The 22,093-nt window shown below is 38.2% G+C and overlaps 1 protein-coding gene and 2 pseudogenes across 2 annotated transcripts in view; 1 reads left to right on the forward strand and 2 right to left on the reverse strand.

The window, feature by feature from the left end:
• The window catches only part of NAA50 (N-alpha-acetyltransferase 50, NatE catalytic subunit), a 32,648-nt gene that overhangs the window by 5,292 nt on the left and 5,263 nt on the right, over positions 1–22,093 (reverse strand). The window lies entirely within an intron of this gene.
• On the forward strand, positions 342–17,351 carry LOC125087677 (60S ribosomal protein L32-like; annotated as a pseudogene).
• On the reverse strand, positions 7,145–7,232 carry LOC125089962 (uncharacterized; annotated as a pseudogene).

Here is a 22,093-nt window from a genome sequence, read left to right on the forward strand (position 1 = left end):
TAATTAGCTTTATTTGTTATGATGAACATTCTTAGAAGACTACGAAGTTTTTTTACATGACTGATAAATCCAACCTTTCATAGTGACTTTATACTCCTAGAAAGATTACCATTTATAAGATTATGCCAGCTATTCCATCCAAATTCAATTTGTAGCTTTCAAACAACTGTATACATTTAGAGATAAATATGGTAAACGACAGTTACTAAGAAGGTCAGACTAGTATTTGATATAAAAGCCAGAATTTTCCTTGTAGTTTACAGTTCAGAAGAATTTAAACATCTATTACTGATCAAAAGGACTGATGATACCAAATGTTGGCAAGGGGGTGGCAAATGGGAATGGCGAAATGTAAACAGATAGAGTATCTCTGGAAGACACTCTAGTACTACATATGCATCAAAAAGCCTGAGAGGCTAAGTCATTAAGACTCTGCCTTTGGCTAGGGCGGATTCCAGGGTCCTGGAATTGAGCCCTCTGCATCAGGCTCCCTGCTCAGCACTCCCCCGGTTTGTGTCCCTCTCTTGCTGTGTCTTCTGTCAAATAAATAAGTAAAACATTTTAAAAAGTAAAAATGTTTGTGTTCTCTCTCCCCCTTTTGGGTTCCCTCTCTCGCTGTGTCTTCTGTCAAATAAATATGAGACTGACGCGCTACCTACTGCGCTAACGAGGCACCTTCTTCTGTCAAATAAATAAATAAAACATTTTAAAAAGTAAAATAAGCCTGAGAGGCACATTTCCTTTACGGAAGTAATCCTACTCCAGAAACTTATCCTGAAAAAATAATCCAAATAGGCAAAAGTTATGTATATTCTACTAATTGCGCTAGGAACAACCCACAACAGTCATTTGGGGTGGTTTTCCAAATCCAGATTCCTGGACTTCACCCCACTTTCAGAAGCAGAATCTCTGGAAATGAAACTAAGGAATCCACATGGTGGTGGGAGAGCTTTACTTATCAAGAATGCAACAGAAGTATTCCTTAAAAAAAAAAACAAAAAAAAACTACGTAATCAAAACAAACTGGTTCCAAGGGAAAAGAGTTAAGGTTAAAAAGATTGACTCACAGTAACAAAGCCATGTTGCCTCTAGGCCATCAACCAAGGGATTTTTTAACAACTCAAGTCAGTATCACTAATGTAAAATAAAGGTTGATCAAGGGGCACCTGGATGGCTCAGTGGGTTAAAGCCTCTGCCTTCGGCTCAGGTCATGATCCCAGGGGCCTGGGATGGAGCCCCACATCGGGCTCTCTGCTGGGCGGGGAGCCTGCTTCCTCCTCTCTCTCTCTGCCTACTTGTGATCTCTGTCAAATAAATAAATAAAATCTTAAAAAAAAAAAAAGGGTTGATCAAATATGAAAGACAAACCTGAATACCACTAACATTATCATTAGTAGAGTTGCTTACATACATTATTGGCCTTCTTAAGAATCACAATAGTGATTTCTAATTCTTTATATAAGATGACAAAATTCTTTAAATAAGATCAAATCAAAATAAAAACAAGTTGAAAAATAAAAACAATCTGATGCCACCCAAGTAGCTAGAAAATGTGGGTCCTACTCACTGGGTGCTAGTTGCTAGCTAGTTCCAGATCACAATGACATTAGTCAATAGCCAGGGAATGCAAACAACACACCCTAATTAATCATTTGCACCCTATGCATACAGGTTTTGAAAACTGTTGGAGGAATGACTAAACGAAAATGTTAATCATCACACTTTTATAATGGTAAAAAAGAAAAACCTAAGTGTCCCCAATAGAGAACTGGTTAAATAAAGCATGCATGATACATTAATATTATTAGCAGAGAAACACTGATACATTGTTTGGGGGGGTGGCGCGGGGGGGAAACACATTCTAAATATATGTAATATATAAATATCTAAAATAGCTTTTGTTAATATAGAGAAAAAATGCTTTAAACAATATACAAAAAGTGTGTGATCAGAATCGTGGGTGGCACCTGGCTGGCTCAGTTCAGTAGAACATGATGAGGCTCTTGATCTCATGGTTATAAGGTGGAATCATGGCCATGTTGGGAGAAGATTACTTAAAAATACAATCCTTAATAATAATAATAAAAGAATGGTGGGTAATTTAAAAAAGAGTATTCTCTGAAATGTTACAATTTAGATTATTAGAAAACAGAATACAGACCATAACGCCCATTTGGAACTTTAGCCTTCTTGCCTCAATTATTTCATTTTTATGCTGTTTTTTTATTACTTACTATGACCCATCACCCTTGTATATTTTGCATATTTTCTTAAAATCTGAGCAGTTTCTTAGTAGACATACAAATTCTTAAGATGCAAACACCACAGTAAAAAATAGAGTTCCCTTTGTTATATTTTCTTCCAATTTCTAGACACATAAAGTAAATATGAGTAAATGTGGCCTCTCCTAAGTATTTCACATCTAAAATGAATTCCTTTTGTGAGATTCAGATCCTCTTTAACTAGGGAATATCTCATTCATAGAACAACTCCCCTTTTCATTAAAGCAGGATCCTGGCTTTCTCTTCTTTAAGACTGAGTAAATAACATTTTACTGAAACCTTTTTCTGATTAAAACCTGCTTAGGTTCACTTACCCACCATCCACCACTCAGACCTTTTATAAGCAGATACAGTTATAATGTAAAATACAGACCCCTTAAAATACAGAGAACATGGAGTGCCTGGGTGGCAGAGTCTTTTAAGCATCTGACTCTTGGTTTCTGCTTGGGTGGTGGATATTTCAGGGTCATGAGCTCAAGTCCTGCGCTAGGCCGAGCTCAGTGCAGAGTCCATTTAGGAGTCTCTCTCCCCCTTTCCCTCGGCCCCTCCCCCATTCTGAAATAAACAAATCTTAAAAAAAAAAAAAGTACAGGGATGACATATCACCTACACTCTGTGTTCTTTTCTTTAGCAAAAGGATTCCTATCATTTAATTAATGTATCTATCACCTTGCATTTTTTTTTAAGAACACTTACGGTTTACTCTCTTAGCAAGTTTCAATTATATCCATTAGATCGTCAGACCTTATTAATTTTACAGCTACAAGTTTGTACCTTTTTATCAATTTCTGCCTATTCCCCCCACCCTGGCAACCACTTATCTACTCTCTGTTTCTATGAGTTTGACTTTTTTATTTGTAGATTTCACATATAAGTAATACCATGCAGTGTTCGTCTTTCTGACTTATTTTACTTAGCATAATGCTACTCTTTAACTGAGTATAGCACCCCAAATTTGGTACAGTAATATATTTTAAATATAATATAGCATTTATTTATTATATTCAGAGCATGGTATTTAAAAATTATCCACTGCAATTAAGGGTCAGACTCTGTATTTCAAAAGTCATTGAAAAACCACATTATAAAGTCTAACCATAAACAATAAAGGAAAATTTAACCTAGGAAGTCAAGCTTCCAAATTTTAAGTGAAAGAACATGATTTTTAAAAAAAGTTTAAGAATGATTTCCAGGGGCGCCTGGGTGGCTCAGTGGGTTAAAGCCGCTGCCTTCGGCTCAGGTCATGATCCCAGGGTCCTGGGATCGAGCCCCGCATCGGGCTCTCTGCTCAGCGGGGAGCCTGCTTCCCTTCCTCTCTCTCTCTGCCTGCCTCTCTGCCTGCTTGTGATTTCTGTCTGTCAAATAAATAAATAAAATCTTTAAAAAAAAAAAAGAAAAGAAAAAAAAAAAAAAAGAATGATTTCCAGGTGGGGCGCCTGGCTGGCTCAGCTGGAAGGGCATGCAACTCTTGATCTTGGGGTCATGAGCTTGAACCCCACACTGGGTACAGGGATTACTTAAAAATATATAAAAACTTGAAAATAAATGATTTCTCGGTAATTGTCGGGCTTGAAGTATCTTTCTAATTTTTAAAAGGATAATAACCAGGTATTTCTTAACTTCATACAGAAGGAAAAGGTGGTATGGTTCAATGTGCTAGATGAAATCTAATAAAAATTAACTACTAAAAAAGTTTCCATTGGAGTAGGCAGATCAAGCCTATTCAAATATGGAACACTGTATTAAATCATTAGGGAATAGGCAGCTTAATCTTTTCCTGCCTAATTAAAAAAACATACAAGTCTTGATTAAAAAAAAAAAAAAAGTCCATCACCATAGAAATGACTCAGGAAGTGAAAATATCCTGAAATATTACCAGAAGTAAGTTTGATGCAAAGTCTTCCTGTATTTTTCTATGCATATGTATATATATATATACACACACATACATATTTCAAAACAGAATTGAGATACTATTCATATTGTTTGGTAGCTGTTTAAGAAATACCTTAAATATGACTTTGTCAGCAAAATTCACTTTCAAATACAGTTTATCTTTCACGAACATGATATGCCTGACTGAAATGGAATACTTCTGTAATCTTGATCACTTAGCTCTGAATTATTTTAAGATGTGGATATTCTAAATATATCAGAGCAACTTGTACATATAATTTAGCAAAGAACATGTTGTATCAAAGGTATATAGTGCTATACAGAAATGTCAAGGGGTGCCTGGGTGGCTCAGTGGGTTAAAGCCTCTGCCTTCGGCTCAGGTCTTGATCTTAGGGTCCTGGGATGGAGCCCAGCATCCAGCTCTCTGCTCAGCAGGGAGTCTGCCCCCCCCCCCCCCCGCCTGCCTCTCTGCCTGCTTGTGATCTGTCTGTAAAATAAATAAATAAAATCTTAAAAAAAAAAAAGGGAGTTCTATGAATCTGTAATTTTCTGAAGTTCTTAAGAACATAATAGTTGCCTATTCAAAGCACAAATCAGGTATTTCAATAAATATTTGAACACCTATGTGCTAACACCTGGAATGCAAAATACAGTGTCTAAGTGTGTATATTACACATATTCACACACAATTGTATACATATAATACACATACATAATATATATAAAATACAATGTCTTAGTAGTAACACATGCACACAAAGTACAAAAATAATACTAGAATGGAAGTAATCCTGGGATCAGATGTGAAGGGTGACTAAGAGTTTGTTCTGTAGGAAGCCAAGAAATGAAATTTTTAAAAAAGATTTTATTTATTTGACAGAGAGAGAGAGCACAAGCAAGGGGATCAGCAGAGGGAGAGGGAGAAGCAGGCTTCCACCGAACAGGGAGCCCAATGTGGGGCTCAACTCCAGGACCCTGGGATCGTGACCTGAGTGGAAGGCAGACGCTTAACAGACTGAGCCACTCAGGCACCCCAAGAAATGAATGGAAAAAAAAAAAAAAAAAAAAAAAAAAAAGATTTATTTGAGAGTGAGAAAGACAGAACACGAGGAGGGGAGGGGCCGACGGAGAGGAAGCAGCGGACTCCCCACTAAGCAGGTAGCCCTGACCTGGGGCTCCATGTGGGACTCCAGGATCATGGCCTGAGCTGAAGGGAGACGCTTAACTGACTGAGCTACCCAGGTGCACTAAGAAATGAATTCTAAAAAGAAGGTAGAACATGAACAAAACAGCAATGATATGTTCCTAAAATTACAGGCAGTTTGATTTGGAAAAACAAAATGTACTCTGTGGCTCTCTTCCTCTGGGCTACCTGCTGAGGGTACAGCCATCTCCTACACTTAACTTGGCATCACAGCCATCCTCAGACCTCTGGTGAAGACCAAGATTGTTAAAAAGTGAACCAAGAAGTTCATTCTGCATCAGTCAGATCAATATGTCAAAATTAAGTGCAACTGGCTGAAACTGAGGCATTGATAATAGGGTGTACAGAAGATTCAAGGGCCAGATCCTGATGCCCAATACTGATTATAAGAGCAACAAGAAAAAAAACACGTTATCCAGTGGCCTCCAGAAGTCCCTAGTCCACAAGGTCAAAGAGCTTGAAGTGCTGTTAACATGCAATAAATCTTACTGTGCAGAGACTGTTCATAACTTCTCCTCCAAGAACCACAAAGCCATTGTGGAAAGAGCAGCCAGCTGGCCATCAGAGTATCAGTCCCAATGCCAGGCTGCACAGCAAAGAAAATGAATGCAGACAGCGTATATGCAAGTTGCATTTGTGTTAATAAAACCGTAAAACTACAAAAAAGGTGTTCTTTCTGTAAATGTGGAAGCTGGGATTGGAGAGGAAGAACCACCAATTTTATAAGGGGCTTGCACATCAGGATGGTACTTGGCTATCTTCTCTACCTACACTTATTCTCTTGCTTGACCTCAATCTCATCTTCTTACTGCTTTGATGCTGCCATCTTCCAAATCTGTCTCTTCCTTAGAAATCACTCCTAAACTCCAAAACATCTACAGCAGACACCTCAAATTAAATATATCCAACACGAGATCTCTGACCGCCCCCCAATCTGCTTCACCTGCAGCTTTCTCTGTTGATAGCCTCTCCATCAGTGACTGCCGATTACTCTCTTACCTTATTTAAATGATACCTCAAGAAAGTTTATTCTGAGAAATCTGTTTTTCTTTGTACTGTTCCTGGATACGCGTTCTTATCAATCAGGATTATGTTTGGCCTTGAACAAAGTTTGGAAGTGTTCCTTCTTACTCTTGAATTTTGTCAATGTTTGCTTCATGTATTTCCAAGTTATCTGAAGAGAATATTTGGGATGTTATAAATTGACGAATTGGTCCTGTTATCCTTTTGAAATGTCCTCCTTTTTGCTGTAATAGTCCCGGTCTTAAAATCTACTTTGTTCATTAATACAGACATACTACTTTCTTCTAATCAATGCCGCGTCATGTATCTTTTACCATCTTTTACTTTCAACTCTTCTATGTCCTTGTAATTTAAAGTGTCTTTTGTAAAAAGCACATATTTAAGTCTTGTTCCTCTGACAATGGGAGTATTTTTACTACACAGTTCTTTTTTCTAAATATTATACAATGTCCAGGTATTACTTTTATGTATTAAAATACCATGAGGGGTGCCTGGGTGGCTCAGTTGGTTGTAAACAACTCTTGGTTTGGTTTTGGCTCAGGTCAGGCTCTCAGAGTTGTGGGATGAGTCCTCCGTTTGGCTTCACACTCAGTGCCAGTCTCCTTATCCCTATCCCTCCCATTCCCTTCTGACCTTCCGCAGGCACATGGGCTCTGCATCTTGAGTGAATGAATGAATGAATGAATGAAAGAAATCTTTAAAAGAAAAATAAAAGAATAAAAATAAAATAGCATGATAGAAAAAGGTGGAAAATGTCATCACATTGAGTCATGCTAATCCTCTCTGTATCATTCCAATTTTAGTATATATACTGCCAAAGCAAGCACTGACAATTGAAGCATTTGGTCTGTCTACACAATGTAATTATTGATGTAGTCTACTCAAGTCCACCAGCTTGCAAATTTTCTATATGTACTCTTAGTAGTTCCTTTATTTTTCAAGCCCTATTTGAGGGATCAATTTTCATTCTTGGCTTAAAAAAAATGTTTTAAAGTTTACATAAAATTAAATTCACTTTTCTTGGTGTATAGTTCTGAGTTTTCACAAACATGCATAATAACACCTATCAAGATACAGAAAGGTTCCATCACCCCAAAAATCTCCCTCATGGCCCTCTGTAGAGTTGCAACTGTAACACCACTCCCAGGCAACTATTAATCTGTTTTCTGTTCCCCATATCTTTGCTTCTTCAAGAATGTCACATAAATGGAATCACAGGAATACACAGCCATTTGCTTGGCTTCCTTCATTCAACATACTGACTTTGAGATTCACCACACTGCTGTATCAATAGTTCCTTCCTTGTTATTGCTGAGTAGTATTGCACAGTATGGATATACCACTGTTTCTCCTTTTATTGAAAAGGCATCTGGGTCTACATACACATTTCTCTATAGGTTCTTCTATTTTTACAATTTCTCTTGATTATGAGAGGTAATGACCAAGTGGGATTTACTACTGGACTGCAAGGTTGGTTCAACATCTGCAACTCAATCAATGTGATGCAATACATTAATAAAAGAACAAGAACCATATGATACTCTCAGTAGATGCTGAAAAAGCATTTGACAAAGTACAGCATCCATTCCTGATAAAAACTCTTCACAGTGTAGGGTTAGAGGGTACATATCTCAGTATCATAAAATGAAAAACTCACAGCAAATATCATTCTCAATGGGAAGAAACTGAGAGCTTCTCCCCTAAAGTCAGGAACATGGCAGGGATGTCCACTATCACCACTGCTATTCAACATAGTACTAGAAGTCCTAGCCTTAGCAATCAGACAACAACAACAAAAAAGGCATCTGAACTGGCAAAGAAGTCAAACTCTCACTCTTTGCAGATGATATACTTTATGTGCAAAACCCAGAAGACTCCACTCCAAAACTGTTAGAACTCATACAGGAATTCAGTAAAGGGCAGGATATAAAATCAATACACAGAAATCAGTTGCATTTCTTTCTTTCTTTTTTTTTTAAAGATTTTATTTATTTATTTGACAGACAGAGATCACAGGTAGGCAGAGAGGCAGGCAGAGAGAAAAGAAGGAAAGCAGGCTCCCCAATGAGCAGAGAGCCCGATGCAGGACTCGATCCCAGGACCCTGAGATCACGACCTGAGCCGAAGGCAAAGGCTTTAACCCACTAAGCCATGCAGGCACCCCGAAATCAGTTGCATTTCTATACACTAACAGCAAGACAAGAAAGGGAAATTAAGGTGTCGATCCCATTTACAATTGCACCCAGAACCATAGATACCGAGGGAATAAATCTAACCAAAGAGGCAAAGAATCTATACTCGGAAAATATAGAGTACTCATGCAAGAAATTGAGGAAGACACAAAGAAATGGAAAAACATTCCATACTCATGGACTGGAAGAACAAATATTGTGAAAATGTCTATGCTACCTAGCGCAATCTACACTTTTAATGCAATCCCTATGAAAATACCATCAATTTTTTCAAAGAAATGCAACAAAAGACTTTGAATACCCAGAGGATTGATGAAAACGAAAAACCAAGTTGGTGGCATCACAATTCTAGATTTCAAGCTCTATTCCAAAGCTGTAATCATCAAGACACAGAGATCAATGGAACAGAACAGAGTCCAGAAATGGACCCTCAACTCTATGGTCAACTAATCTTCAACAAAGCAGGAAAGAATGCCCAATGGAAGAAAAAAGTCTCTTCAAAATATGGTGTTGAGAAAACAGCCACATGCAGAAGAATGAAACTGGACCATTTCCTCATACCACACATAAAAATAGACTCAAAATGGATGAAAGACCTCAATGTGAGACAGGAATCCATCAAAATCCTTGAGGAGAACACAGGCAGCAACTTCTTCAACCTCCATTGCAGAAACTTCTTCCTGGAAACATCGCCAAAGGCATGAGAGGCAAGGGCAAAAATGAACTACTGGGACCTGATCAAGATAAAAAGCTTTTGCACAACAAGGCAAAAAGTGAACAAAACCAAAAGACAACTGACAGATTGCGAGAAGGTATTTGCAAAGGACATATCAGATAAAGGGCTAGTATCTAAAATCTAGAAAGAACTTATCAAACTCAACACCCAAAGAACAAATACCCCAATCAAGAAATGGGCAGAAGACATGAACAGACATTTCAGCAAAGATATCCAAATGGCCAACAGACACATGAAGAAGTGCTCCACATCACTCAGCATCAGGGAAATACAAATCAAAACCACACTGAGATACCACCGCACTTCAATCAGAATGGCTAAAATTAACCAGTCAGGAAAGGACAGGTGTTGGTGAGGATGTGGAGAAAGGGGAACCCTCCTACACTGTTGGTGGGAATGCAAGCTGGTGCAGCTGCTCTGGAAAACAGTATGGAGGTTCCTCAAAAAGTTGAAAATAGAGCTACCCTACAACCCAGCAATTGTACTACTGGGTAATTTACCCTAAAGATACAAATGTAGTGATCTGAAGGGGCACATGCACCCAAATGTTTATAGAAGCAATGTCCACAATAGCCAAACTATGGAAAGAGCCTAGATGTCCATCAACAGATGAAAAGAGAGATGTGATGTGTGTGTGTACATATATATACATGTATACACACACACACTGGAATACTATGCACTCATCAAAAAACCCACAGGAAATCTTGCCATTTGCAACAATGTGGATAACTAGAGGGTATTATGCTAAGCAAAATAATTCAATCAGAGAAGACAATTATCATATGTTCTCACTGATATGAGGAATTTGAAAAAGAAGACAGAGGATCATAGGGGAAGGGAGGGAAAAAATGAAACAAGATGAAACCAGAGAGGAAGACAAATCATCAGAGACTCTTAATCTCAGGAAACAAACTGAGGGCTGCTGGAGGGGAGGGGAGGGGAGTGGAAGGGATGGGGTAGCTGGGTGATGGACATTGGGGAAGGTATGTGCTACAGTGAGGGGAAAAAAAAAAGAATATAAAAAAAAAGTATTTGGAACATTAAGAAAATTAGGCAAATTAGAGGATCTAATTGATGAGCTTTGTGATTTCAATTTAAAATGAGTGAAAAGGGGCCCCTGGGTGGATCAGGTGGTTAAGCATCTCCCTGCGGCAGGGGACATGATCCCAGGGTCCAGGGATTGAGCCCCATGTCAGGCTTCCTGCTTAGCACGGAGCCTGCTTCTCTCTCTCCCCTCTGCCTGCTGCACCCCCCTGCTTGCGCTCTGTCAAATAAATAAAATCTTTTTAAAAAATTAACTCTTTAAAAAAATAAAAATAAATTGGGTTCTCTAAGTGGGTTTTAAGTGTATTATGGATACACGTCCTTTGTATACTAGTATATTGCAAATAACCTGAGGCCCCTTCCCACTTTTTATATTTGTTTTTCTCTTAAATAGCCATGTGGTATAATTTATACAACATAAAATTCATGTTTTAAATGTACAATGAGTTTTAGCCTATTTACAGAGTTGTGTGACCATCACCTCAATTCAGCTTTAGAACATTCACCCCCAAATCCCTTGTGCAAATCTAAAGTAAATCCCCTTTGCTACCCAAAGGCAGACATTAAATCTACTTTCTAGGGCGCCTGGGTGGCTCAGTGGGTTAAGCCGCTGCCTTCGGCTCAGGTCATGATCTCAGGGTCCTGGGATCGAGGCCCGCATCGGGCTCTCTGCTCAGCAGGGAGCCTGCTTCCCTCTCTCTCTCTCTCTCTGCCTGCCTCTCCGTCTACTTGTGATCTCTCTCTGTCAAATAAATAAATAAAATCTTTAAAAATAAATAAATAAATAAATAAATAAATAAATAAATCTACTTTCTATGTATCTGATTTTTCTGGACATTTCATATAAATAGAATCATAAAATAAATGTGATCTTCTGTACTACTACACTTCTTTTATGCAGCATGTTTCTGAGGTTGATCCATGATGTAATGTGTCAGCAGCTGAACAAGATTGCACCGTAAGGATATACCACATTCTGTTTACCCATTCACCATCTGATGGGCATTTTAACAGTATTAAATTCATGGCCATTATAAATAATGGTGTTATGAATACTGCATACAAGTCTGTGTGTGGACATAAGCTTTAGCTTTTCTCTGGTAGATACCTATAAGTGGGATTGATGGGTTGTATGGCAAATATGCTTAACTTTTTAAAGAAACCACCTGTGGTAGGTAGAACAATGGCCCCAAAGGACGTCCATGTTCCAATCCCAAGAATCTTTAATACGTTATTTTACATGGAAAATACACGCTGCAAAATGTAATTAAGACCCTGAGGTGGGACGATTAACCAGGACTAACTGGGTGGGCCCAATGTCATCAAAGAGGCCTTAAGAGTCAGAGAAGAGAATAGGACAAAAGAAGCAGAAACAAGAGATTTCAAGATGCTACACTGTAAGCTTTGAAGATGAAGGACTACAAAACAAGGAATGCACGTGGCCTTATAGCAGCTGAAAAGGCAAGGAAACCGATTCTCATCTATAACATCTAGAAGAAACACACTGTTTTTGTATTCATTTCTTACTGCCTTAAGGAATTATCACTGAGTAGCTTAAACCAGAAATTTATTCTCTGGAGACTGGGAGTTCAAAATCAGGTCAGCAGGACCATGTTCTCTGAATCCGGAGTAGAATCCTTCCTTGCTACTGCTAGCTCCTGGTGGCCTCAGATACTTCCTGGCTTGGGGCAATAACAAGTCTAATGTCTGCTTCTATCTTCACTTGGGTGTTCTGTATGTGTGTCTCCTTTCCTCTTCCTATGAGGACACTAGTCATTGGATTTAAAACCCTCTCTAATGGAGCATGACTATCTTAATTACATCTGCAAAGACCCTATTTTTTTTTTCTTTCTTTTTAAAAGACTTATTTATTTGAGAGAGAGAGAAGAGAGAGAGAGAGGAGGGGCAGAGGGAGAGAGAGAAGCAGGCCCCCACTGAGCAGGAAGCCCAATGCAGGGCTCAATCCCAGGACCCTGGGATCATGACCTGAGCCAAAGGCAGACACTTAACTGACTGAGCCACCCAGGTGCCCCGAAAAGACCCCATTTCTAAATAATGTCATGTGCTGAGGTCCCAAGTAGACATGAATTTTTCTTGAGGGAGGCGGGGATACTATTTAAAATCACTATACCGGGGCGCCTGGGTGGCTCAGAGGGTTAAAGCCTCTGCCTTCGGCTCAGGTCATGATCCCAGGGTCCTGGGATCGAGCCCCGCGTCGGGCTCTCTGCTCAGCAGGGAGCCTGCTTCCCTTCCTCTTTCTGCCTGCCTCTCTGCCTGCTTGTGATCTCTCTCTGTCAAATAAATAAATAAAAAATCTTAAAAAAAAATGAATAAATAAAATAAAATAAAATAAAATAAAATAAAATCACTATACCTACCAACACCTTGATTTTAAAAACCCATTTCAGATTCTTCATCATAAGAACTAAGGTAATAATTTGTTTTTAGGCAATTTAAGTTTGTAGTAATTTGTTATAGCAGTAATGTAAAACTAGTACATTCCTAATGTGTTTTCCAAAGCAGCTGTACCATCCGCATTCCTACCAGCAATGCATTAGGGTTCTAGTTTCTCTACAGCCTCATCAACACTTTATTTGAGAGAGTATGTGTATGAGAGAGCAGGGAGGGGGCAGAGGGAGAAAGAATCTCAAGCAGACTCCCTGCTAAGCGAGGAGACCAATGTTCCACAACCCTGAGATCATGACCTGAACCAAAACCAAGAGTTGGATGCTTAACCAGACTGAGGCACAAGGCACCCCCTCACCAACACTTTTTATTGTCTTTTTATGTATAGTCATTTTTGTGGTATAAAGTGATAATCTCATAGGATATGCATTTCTCTAATGACTAATAATGTCGAGCTTCATTCTGCACCGTTATTAGCCATTTGTCCATCTTTGATGAAACATCTTATTTAAGATTCTCTAGGCCTGAGAATAAACCTTAGGTTTTTACATTAACTAATAAAGAATTCCCATTTTTATATTGGATTGCTTATTTTATTGAGACATAAGAGTTCTTTATATATTCTGGATACAAATTCCTTATCTGATATATAATTTGCAACTATTTTCACCCAATTTCTGGCTTGCCTTTTCATTCTAACAGTGTATCATACTAATGTAAACTGTTACTAAGAGCAGAAACTGAAAATCCTCTGTACCATCTTCAGAAATGTAAATCTAAAAACTATAAAACTATTCTAAAGTAAGTTTGTTGGGGCACCTAGGTGGCTCAATCGGTTGGTTAAGTGTCTGCCTTGGCCTCAGGTCATGATCCCTGGTCCAGGATTAAGCCCAGCCTCAGGCTCCCTGTTCAGTGGAGAGCCTGCTTATCCCTCTCCCTCTGCACCCTCCCAACTCGTGCTCACCCTTGCTCCTTCCCTCCCTCCCTTTCTCTCAAAAAAATAAAATGTTTTGGGGCGCCTGGGTGGCTCAGTGGGTTAAAGCCTCTGCCTTCGGCCCAGGTCATGATCCCAGGGTCCTGGGATCGAGCCCCACATCAGGCTCTCTGCTCAGCAGGGAGCCTGCTTCCTCCTCTCTCTCTCTCTGCCTGCCTCTCTGCCTGCTTGTGATCTCTATCTATCAAATAAATAAATAAAATCTTTAAAAAAAAAAAATAAAATAAAATGTTTTAAAAAAATGAAGTAAGTTTGTTTTTTAAAAAGGGAGGAGAAACTGTCAGATTAAGAGGTGATGAGACATTTCAGCCAATTAAAATGTGTGGATCTTTCTGGATTTTGATTTGAAAAGGACATTTAAAAGACAAATGAGAAAAACCAAATACAGACTGGATATCAGATTGTAAGATAATATTAGGTAATACAATATTACAGGTTTTTTTTTTTAAAGTCATCCTTGATAAAGATGCATACTATATTATTCACAGATAGAACAGGATAGTATATCAAGAATTTCCTTTGGGGGTGCATGGATGGCTCAGTGGTTTAAAGCCTCTGCCCTCGGCTCGGGTCATGATCTCAGGGTCCTGGGATCGAGCCCCGCATCGGGCTCTCTGATTGACAGGGAGCCTGCTTCCTCCTCTCTCTCTGCCTGCCTTTCTGCCTTCTTGTGATCTCTCTCTCTGTCAAATAAATAAATAAAATCGATTAAAAAAAAAAAAAAGAATTTCCTTGAAGTACTCCAGCAAAAAAGGAAAAAGGGAAAGTACTGATCAGGCAAAGACATAATAATATGAGAATGAATACCACCTACTGGAACTATGAATGTACTGAGAGCTCAATGCACTACTTTTATAGGTGTTTGAAAATTTCCATAACAAAACAAAACAAAACAAAACAAATTACTTATTTTCATAAGGGACTACTAGCTGTAGCACTCAGCACTTACGTTAAGTTTTACAGCAACTTTGGCTAAGAAAGAACAAAGATGCGCTACTTTTGATACTAAAACTCATGGTAGAATGCACTTGATGCCTGACTTACTCTCGACCATCTGAAAAACAGTAAAAGGCAAGGATTTCAAACCTTTAACAAACCACAACCCCTCAATTTCCAGCTGTACCAAGCCTTCAGTTTGCAGAAATGTTGAATAGGAGTTGGATAAGAATGGGCCTTCCATTCTGTTACATACCTCCTCTTCTAAATCCATCAATCTCAGGATAGCCTGTTACACAGTCTTTGCCTTTGGTATAAATGGCCACACGTACTGACACTTTTTTCCCATTAAAACTACTGTCAAACACGTTTTAGGTAAGAATGGTCATTTTAAAAAATTATTTATATAATATAGTTTAAATGCTACCTAATGTTATGGGAAGCAATGTTGGCATTAAGTAGATAAAAACAATTAAATAGTAGGGGGAAAGCATTCAGAGTCTTTACATTAATTTATCTCATAGGAATTCCCTTTTTTAACACATCACTTTCAGTTATTTCCTGAAATACAAATACTGCATTGTATATATCCTCTGATTATGTGAACAGATCATCATATTACCAAATCATAGTGAAATAGAACATCTAAAAACATAACTACTAAAAGAAACAATTTTGGGGCGCCTGAGTGGCTCAGTGGGTTAAAGCCTCTGCCTTCGGCTCAGGTCATGATCCCAGGGTCCTGGGATCGAGCCCCACATCGGGCTCTCTGCTCAGCGGGGAGTCTGCTTCCTCCCTCTCTCTCTGCCTGCCTCTCTGCCTGCTTGTGATCTCTGTCTGTCAAATAAATAAATAAATAAAATCTTTAAAAAATAATAATAAAAGAAAAGAAAAGAAAAGATTTTAGGGGTAAACAAACAGGAGATCATAAAGAAGTTTGAGAAACAATTTTCAAGAGCATAGGGAAAAAGTCTAGAGAAGCAGTGTCACAAAATTCAAGAATGGATCCCAAACCCACCTCTACACCAGAATCACTTTGCCAGTTAAAAACTCAAATTTTCATATCCCACTGTGGAATCTTTAATAATTAAGGCTTCTTATGTTAACCACACAAGTTTAGGATCCACCTAAATTAATAAACCTCCCACTGCATATATGTGACCTTCCATATCCAAGAATTCTGGTGAGGGAAAGAGAGGCTAAAGACGGGCGTAGAGAAGTGGATTTCATATAAAATGTTAAATCATCTTCCCTATGTAAGTAACAAAGTATATTACGCTATAGCTTTAATGTTTGTGATACAGCTAGTATTGAGTCTCAAATTCAAATCAGCATCTCAAAACCTGGTTATTAATTACTACACTGTTAACTTACTTCAGATTAAGATTTCAATGTAACTTATTCTTTTTTTAAGATTTATTTAGAGAGAGAGAGCGAGAGAGCGCGTGCATGCACAAGCAGGGGGAGATAAAGAATCCCAAGCAGACTCCACCCCGAGTGCGGAGTCCTAAGTGGGGCTTGAGCTCACAACCCTGAGGTCGTGACCTGAGCCAAAATCAAGAGTCGGATGCCTAACCCACTGAGCCTTCCCAGCACCCCACATTTCAGTGTAATTCAACAACATAAACTATCTTAATATTAATTTAGGACCTCTACTCCATAGATAAGCCCCAAATTCCTGGACTAAAAGTCAAATCTGCTACATCTATTAGACTCGACAGTTTTTTGTTTTTAATTTAAGTTGGCTGCAAATATTTAAATCAGAAGCTTTTACATAAAGCCTACATTTCTGGTCTTTTTTTCACTCATTTATCTTATCTGCCTGGTCCCAGGTTCCTGTTGGCACCAGTTTACAACCCTAAATGTAAAAACTGAATATGGTAGTAATTTAAGAAACTATTCTCTTGGGTCAAATTCATGTGACATGTCATTTTTTTCTTGTATCAATCTAATCTGTAACAAACCCCATGTCTCTTCACACCAAAGATTTTAGAATAAGAATCTAAACGGGGAAAACTGATATAGCAGAAGTACCCATGGATACCAAGTTCTTAGACCTGAAAAGTTACTTGCCCCCTACTTTATAGAGCCCATTAGTTATTTACTTATAACAGCACCACAAGATTAATCTGTTAGTCAAATCTCATAGCATTTTCCTGCTTAGAATATGGTAGAAAATCTTTACCTGTGGCTTAAAACAAGCACTGTGATATAATGGTAATGCATGTTACGTATTCAGCATAGCAACATCAGATAATAACAACTCAAATGTTTTTAGCTATTGAAGGTAATGTCAATTATGCCCAAAATTATAAAAACAAATTTTAGTAGCAATATTCTGAAGGGCCACAAGATGGAGGTGTGACTACACACAATATGTCTTTCTCCATGAAGTCTGACTCAAGTTATACTATAAAAAAAGAGAAAACGAAGGACTGTATAGAGAAAGTTTAAAGTCTAACCATTTATATTTTAAGTGATTATTCAGTACACCTTAGCACAAAATTTTAACTACTTGCTCACTTCTTGTGCAGTGTTTGATCTGGAAGGGACCTTTGAAGCCAATGGGTCCATTCCTCTTCATTTCACAGATGATGGAACTGAAGCCCAGAGAGATGTACCTGTGGTTATATAGCCATTTATCAACAAAGCTAGAACCATGCCTATGCCTACAAATTTCCATTATAGTGCAAGATCAACCATACATAGGACTCCCCTTCAAAAGAGTCATCTTTACTCAAGGTTACTGAGAGAGCGAAATACCAAACCAGGAACATTTATGTAAAGTGTACTAATGACAAAGGGGATTAAAGTGTTTTAGTAAGGATCAAAGTATGCCTATGGTCCTTTGATACAAAATTTTGAGGGGCTTAGGGTAGGTAATTTTTTCTCAGCTAGCAGTAATCTGGTCTAAACTCTTGCCTTCAAGTAAATTACATGAAAGAGTGATTCCTCTAAAATATAAATTCCTTTAACTTAAAAGTCCATTGAAAATTTATCAAAGCACAGCTTAAAAACTAATTGCTCACGAGGCCTGAACCTGTCATCCTGCTGAGATTTCCACCTCATCTGAACTATATTACACTGTTTGTACCCTTTCAAGGCACAGCAGCTCTCTGCTGTGAGCATTTATTTTTATACCTTACCTCTTTTACTGAGCTACAAGACTTACAGCAGGACCTCAAATATTTCAAGGAATTGATGAACTACTTCCAGTAAGTCCAAGAATCTCTAGGTCCTTAATTTAACTGATGGGCTTTCTCTCATGTCATCTAGATTTTAGGGTTTCTCAATCCTAGTACTACTGATATTCAGGGCTGGGTAATTCTTTGTGAAGGGGATTCTGGAGCACTGTAGGGGATTTAGCATAATCTCTAGCCTCTACCCACTAAATGCCCCATCCCACTGTGACAACCCAAAATGCCTCCACACATTACCAGTTAGTTATCCAGGGATGGGAGATATAACCCTGGTTGACTATCACTGTTCTAGAGGTTTAGCAGGTATCAAGAAAGTGATGGTGGGTGGATTAGCTCTACAAGATGCATGAGTGCAAGTATAACGTGTGCAAAAATCTCAGCAATTATTTGAGTGGGTACAAGAAGTGCTAAACACACACTAGATATAATCTACTTAAGGTTATAACCTAAAGATAATTAAATAATTCTAGGAAAAAGTTTTCCATGGTCATCCATATCTTCATTTAGAGCTCCTTCCCAGCTATGGCTTTTCCCTTACTACAACCTAAACGTTGCTTTCTTTTACTTCCAAGTCTCTAAATCCAAGCATATATTTTCTAACTGCTTACTAGTTATCTCTACAGGAACCTCATATTCAACACATTGAAAACTGAACTCACCATCCTCCACAGGAAATTAAAACATCCTATTCTCTATCTTTAATGAGTAGTCCCATCACCCATCCAATATAAAAATTTAGTTTTATATGTACTCTTACATCCCATTTTAGTCTGTTAATTCTGCTCCTCAAGTATCTTCATAACCTGCCCATATACCCCTTCTCTAAGCAGAATGCTTCAGACAATCATTTCAACACAAATTCTAATAGCCTAATGAAGGCGGAAAAGACTAGAACCAACGAGACAAAGCCATCATGATGCAGTCAGAATCATCTTTTAAAAACACAAATCTGATCACTTTACTTCTAATGCTTAATGCTGCACATAACCAACCAAAAGAAACTTGAATAGCACTGCATATAAAGCCCTCATCACCTAGCTGGGGCCACTGGCCTAGCCTCTCTCTCTCCCACCTTGTTTTTTGGCCATATAAGACTTCAAAAATTCCAAAACCCACCAAACTTTCTTTCCTTCTTGGTTCACCTCTGTAATGTTGCTTCATTAAAAGACTAAAGATACTAAACCTATAGATACATTAATAGATTATGGGTGCTTTCTTAGAGCTATTGTAAAGATTAATAGAGAATTTATTGCCTGGAGATATACTAGGTAGCTATAAAAAATAAAAGGGCCATGAGGGGGAAGGATGGGAGAGGAAATCTCAAAAGGCAGACACAAAAGCAAAATGAAGAAAGCAGCTTAAAAGAGAACAGTTCAAATATTCCAAAGTTTTGTTTCTAGGTATCATAAAAAGAGCAAGCTAACAAGAGACAAGGGATGGCAAACATGTAACACACACACCACAGCAGTCATGGTAGGTATTAATAATGACATCACTTTTTTTTTGGTTTGGCAATCTAAGAACTCATCAAAGCTATCAGCAGATTAAATACCAATTGATTAAATATTATCAACAGATTAAAACAGGCACATGAATTTCAACTTCTGGCTGCTCTTATTTAAGCTATTCTTTCTAAAGACAAAGAAACCAAGACCCAGAGATCAAAAAAAACTATTAGTGACCGCTAACAATCATTACTGGCATACTGAACTACAAAGTGTGGTTGCTTTTAGTTCAATGTTTTTTGTGTTAAAGTAAGTCTCCTTTAAAAAGATAAATCATGGGGCGCCTGGGTGGCTCAGTGGGTTAAGCCGCTGCCTTCGGCTCAGGTCATGATCCCAGGTCCTGGGTTCGAGCCCCACGGCGGGCTTTCTGCTCAGCAGGGAGCCTGCTTCCTCCTCTCTCTCTGCCTGCCTCTCTGCCTACTTGTGATTTCTCTCTGTCAAATGAATAAATAAAATCTTTAAAAAAAAAAAAAAAAGATAAATCATGCTGGAGAGTCTGGGTGGCTCAGTCTGTTAAGTAGTGTACGACTCTTGATTTCGGCTGGGGCCATGACCTCAGGGTCTTGAAACTGAGCCCTGAGTGGTGGTCCATGCTCAGCAGAGTCTGCTTGTCCCTTTCCCTCACCCCGTCCTTCTCCCAACTTGTGTGTATGCTCTCTAATAAATATATAAGATATTTTTTAAAGAATTATTCTATGAATAATAATCTACATGGATTACTATGTAATCCAAGTATATCTTTAAATATACTGTAGTTTTCTGGAAAGAGAAATAAAATGCTCCTAAGTACAATTCTCCTTTCTTAACTTAGTTTATAACAAGTTCCATCTGTAAAAAATTTCTTCTCATGAGCTGGGTCCTAAATTGGCATCATCGCTCTGACAATATTTACTAATTTGAAAGTTTCAACCCCATTTTCTAAAGAACATTATCTTTGGTTGTTTTGCAATTTGAAGTCAAAACACTCAATATCCAAATTAAAAACTGGTTAAGTTACAAAAGTAACAGGTAAGTCCCAAACATATGCAAATGGCCAGTAAAAGTAGGAAATGTCCAAATTTACTAAGTAATCAAAATAACAGTAACCAAAAAAAGGTGGGGAGAGAAATACCATTCATCATCTAATTAGCAAAGTAAAACTAGAGTTAGGCTATTATGTGAATATGTCCTCAAACCCAACTTGTAAAGAAACTGTTATTTCTATCATTTTACAAATGCTCGATGTATGCCACTCACCCCAGAAGAGGGTAATTTACACCACCAATGGCTGACATGGCAGCCATAATGTCTTCCTTCATTTCCTTAAGGTTTTTGCAAGTGCCCCTCCCATTCCCCCAATAGCCCTTGGAGAAGAAAAGGGAACTCTCATACACTGGTGGCAGTATGAAATTGCCACTATCTTTCTAGAGGTCAAGTGGCAACAAATATCAGAGCTTTAAAAAAACAAGTATCTTCTGATCCAAAAAATTCACTTCTAGGGAATTATCCAAAAGAAATAAGGATATGTGTCAAGTAGTTTTATAAACAAGCATTCACTGCAGCACTATCGAGGACTTACGAGAAGCCTCTGGACTTAAAAAAAAAAAGGTTTTCCATTAACAGCTTCAGCAATGATACAGGCAGAATACAGGTCGCACTAGCTCAGGAAAGGCAAATGCATACTCCCTATTATCCCTTCTCCATCATGGTAGACAAGGTGAATGGATTACAGTATTTTAGTCTAAAACCAAGAGTGGCCTCAGAATCCTTCATCACAGAGGTATATGACCAGTCATGTATTATCTGTTGACCCACAAGCTACACATTTAGAAACACCATCTAAAATTGGATCCTGAAAAAAGGGATCATGTTTTACATGAAATTTTTTTTGGATCTAGCACAGCACTATCCAAAACAAATACAATTTGAGTTACATATGTAATTTTAAAATTTCTAGTATCTACGTTAACAAGGCAAAAAGAAATAGATGAAATTATTTCAACATGAAATCAAAATAAAAATTAATTTCACTTCTTTAAGAATTTTTTTTCATACTAAGTCTTAAATAAAGACTTAAATGACCTGAGCCGAAGGCAGCGGCTAAACCAACTGAGCCACCCAGGCGCCCCTATTTACTTATTTTTGATATCTCTAAATCCAACATGGGGCCTAAACTCACAACCCCGAGATCAAGAGTTACCCAGTCATGCGACTGAGTCAGTTAGGCACTCCCATACCAAGTCTTTTTAAAATCCAGTGTGTATTACACAGCAAATCTCAATTCGGATGCTAATTTCCCTTGCAAACACTTGATCTATATTTACATTTCACAAACTTTATAGATTCACCAATCCAGGCTGTTCCAAACATATTTGAAAATTATCCAACAACTGACTTTGAGTATCAGTTTTTAAAACTAAAATTTTAATTTAAATTCAGGGCGCCTGGGTGGTTCAGCAGGTTAAGCGTCTGCATTCGGCTCAGGTCATGATCCCAGGGTCCTGGGATCGAGTTCCGCAGAGGGATCCCTGCTCAGCGGGGAGCCTGCTTCTCCCTCTCTCACCCCACCCCCTGCTTGTGCTGTCAAATAAGTAAATAAAATCTTTCAAAAAATAAAAATAAAAAATAAAATTTTAATTAAAATTCAGTTCCTCAGTAACACAAGCCACATTTCATCTGTTCAACAGCCTACT

This window comes from Lutra lutra, chromosome 1 (assembly GCF_902655055.1).
Source record: "Lutra lutra chromosome 1, mLutLut1.2, whole genome shotgun sequence".
Lineage (NCBI taxonomy): Eukaryota > Metazoa > Chordata > Mammalia > Carnivora > Mustelidae > Lutra > Lutra lutra.